This window comes from Elephantulus edwardii, unplaced genomic scaffold, assembly GCF_000299155.1.
Source record: "Elephantulus edwardii isolate Elephantulus edwardi_28Jun2011 unplaced genomic scaffold, EleEdw1.0 scaffold00035, whole genome shotgun sequence".
In the NCBI taxonomy this organism is placed as follows: Eukaryota; Metazoa; Chordata; class Mammalia; order Macroscelidea; family Macroscelididae; genus Elephantulus; species Elephantulus edwardii.
The window spans coordinates 18,182,042-18,185,881 of NW_006399785.1; positions in this window are offsets into that span (position 1 = coordinate 18,182,042).

Consider the following 3,840-nt stretch of genomic DNA (forward strand, 5'->3'; position numbering starts at 1 on the left):
GCATATCACACACTATGGACATTTCACCTATCTTTACAGTGGATGACCTTTGTTTGCCTTACTCAATGGTTTTAGAACTATGTTTTTAGAAAACTGAGGAAAAAATATTTCAGTTGGGTCCTTTGAGAGCATGTGCTGAAATTAGATTATGATAAAATGTTTATTGTAACTAACACATGAGAATGAAGCAGTACAGAAGTAGAATTAAGTTAGGAGAATATTGTGATACAGATCACAATGCAAACATGTCAAAACTTCTGCAATATTGTTGGTGATATCTGAAGTATGAGTTCTTCTTAATAGTAGTCCTGACTTGAGTCTGACCCTTGGAGAAACTATTCCCTGGAAAGGTACATCGTGATTAGAAAGGTAGAGGGATGACAAAGTAGTGTAAGACCCTCAGCCAGGTGGACTGACACAATGATTGCAGCAATGGGCTCAGTGTGTCAGAAATTGTAAAGGTGACTCAGAATATGACAGGGTTCAGATCTGTTATTCTTAGAGTTGATTTGTGTCCTACTCAACCTGATGTACTATCTTGTGTTGTGCTCCCACTTCATGACACACAATTCTGCCCAATGTGGCAGTCACTGTGTCAATCCACCCTGTTGAGGGTTTTCCTCTCCTTCGCCAACCATCCATCCTTCCCAGCATCATCTCTCTCTTCAAGGAATAGCTCCTCTTAGTGACATGTGAAAAGTATGAGAAGAATATGTACTTAACTCACACACTGATCAGAACTAAAAGGTTAAATAAGTGGAGAGTGTCAGCTAAGCCCAATATTCCTATGTTCTTTCTTAAATGAGAATCTGAGAGGCATATATTTCTCCACATATTGAAAGGCAACTAAGAGAAAATAACGGGAAAGGTTCTCCGCTTATTTTAAATAAGTCCTAAAATGATATCAGCATAAGCACACAGATACATATTGAATGACTAAATATTAGGACTGTCAAAAGTTCAATATCCAGATTTTCAGTCCTAAATCAACATTGTCTATCAAATCACTTTTACTGGTCAGAAAAAAAATGTAGATATCAGCCCTCATCTCATAAATCTAGAACTGGGTCCATTCATCATTTAAATGTATCTCCCCAACATATGTGTCAGCCTATCCAGGCTATGCTTCTAAGTGGTCTTGCAGATATCCAATGATGTGATGTAGAAGTTATATAATTATGTAATTGTATATATAATATGTAATTATAAAGTTATGTAATTATGTATTCTCATGATAAGAATTGTTAGAACATTATAGTTCCCATGATTTAATGTGATATAAGCTGCCAATCAGTTTAAATGGCGTCTCCGTAGAGGCCCAGCCTGGAAAGAATATATAACTTTACCCAAAATCTTGTTTCTTTATCTAATTCTCGCCATTTGAATTCTGACTCTTGGGACTTGAACTAATGGCATGGCATAACATCTGCTAATCCTTAGATTCATTCACTTCTGTAGCTTGAGAACTAATATCCTCTGTTTTCCTGTTATGTTGTTATGTACCATAGAGTTGGAACAGGACCACAGCTGAACGAACCTCTAGCAGGTTTTCAGAGGCAGTTGACGGAATGGGAGGAGATCGCCCTCCTTCTTCCACAGAGCAACTGGTGGCCTCCAACAGTGTGCCCTCAGGATTCCAGCACAACTTCTTGCCAGTAGGTTACCAGAACACCCTGCGTTTTCTCCTACCTGTCTTTAATTTTTCAGCTTACATAGGCTTACTGCCTAATATGACACTCTTGACTTTGAAAGTTTCTGTAACTACGAGAATGTATTTTGACAGAATCACCCTGAAAGGGAACAGACTCAGTAGTGATATTCCAAGTTCAGTGCAAATCTTCTATTAACAGAATGTGGAAATTTATTAAACAGCATCATTAGTATCACATATAAGCAAAATATTGCTGAAAACATGGCTTGAACAAGTGCATTTACAGAAAATTGTCAGAAATTCAGGCTTGATTCAAAAGAATCCATGACACCGGAGATATCACTGATGATGTGATATAGATCTTGGCTGAAAGCAGAAAATATCAAAAGAATATCTATTTGTGTTTTATTGACTAGGCAAAGGTGTTTGACTTTGTGGTTAACATCAAGTAGGATAGAAATGCCCGAACACTTAACTCTCCTTACGTGAAATTTATACCTTGAAAAAGATGATGTTGTTTTAGCCAAATAGAACAAGGAAATTCTGCATGGTTTGAAATCAGAAGAAGTGTGCATCAGGACTGTATCTTTACACACACATACACACACACACACACACACATACATATACGTATATGTGTATGTATTTATGTGTATATATGTATATAATATATATTATGTATGTATTATATATCTATACATTGAGCAAATTATTTGAAAAGCTATATTTCACTCAACATTTCTTAAGCTGAAGGAACTAAATGAATTCAAGCCATGAGTTGCAGTACTTAAGGTTGCTATGGACAGGAATCATGAAAAGAAATTTGGAGGAATAAACAGAGTCACTGTACAAAAGAAACCCCTAAAACCTAGCTGACATGGAAGAAGAAACAACATATGATCAAAAAGGAATGGTGATGAAGGAAGAAGTTGAGGTTTCTCTGAAGGACTTGGTAAAAAAATAAAGAAATAACACCCCAGGAATTGATGGCATATTAACTGACATATTTCAACAAACAGGTGCTTCCCTGGATGCGCTGACCAGGTTGTACCAAGGAATTTGGAGGACAACAACCTGGACAACTGACTGGAAGAGATCCATATTGATTCCCTTTCCAAACAAAAGGTGATCTGACAGAGTATGGGAATTATTGAAAGAGATGACTAATATCACACCCAAGTAAAATCCTGCTAAAGATTATCCAAAAATTGCTGGACCAGTACATTGAAAGAGAACTACCAGAAATACAAGCTGGATTTAGAAAAGGTCGAGGCACTAGAGACTTTACCTCCAATGTCAGACGGATCTTGGCAGAAAGCAAAGCGTACTGGAGGAATATCTGTGTTTCATTGACTCTGCAAAGACATTTGACTGTGTGGAATACAATAAATTGTGGTTAATCTTGAGGAGAATGGGAGTCCCAGAACACCTGATTGTGCTTACGTGAAACCTATACTTAGACTAGGAAGCAGTTCTCAGAACAGAGCAAGGAAACACTGCATAGTTCAAAAGCACGAAAAGAACGTGTCAGGGATGCATTCTGACTCCATTACTTTTAAATCTATACACAGAACAGATCATTTGGGATGATGAGCTTTAAAAGGAGGAACGTGGAATCAGGATTGGAGGAAGATTTATCAAGAACCTACGCTATGCAAATGACACAACCTTGTTTGGTGATACTGAGGAGCATCTGAAGTGCTTGCTGTAGAAAGTAAAGGACTGTAGTATTTAACATGGATTGAAGCTCAACAACAAGACCAAGATTCTCACCATTGGACCAGTTGGCAACACAATGATAAATTGTAAAGAGATGAGTTTATTAACGATGAAAGCTTACTCAGCTCCACAGTCAACACTTTTGGCACCAGCAGCCAGAAAAACAAAAGATAAATTGCATGGGAAAATCTGATGTCAGTTACCTCTCCAGAATTCTGAGAAGTACTGATGTCAGTCTAGAGACTAAGGTGTGCCTGATCCAGGTCATGGTTTTGTAATTACTTGCTATGCATCAAAGAGCTGGACAATGACTAAAAATGACAGAAGAATTCATGACTTTGAGTTATAGTGCTGGCGAAGAGTTTTGAACATATCATGGAGCACAAAGAAACCAGTAAGTCTGTCCTGGAGAGGGTTAAACCAAGTTTCTCCTTGGAGACTAGGATTTTTCCTTATTTTTTTATTAATTT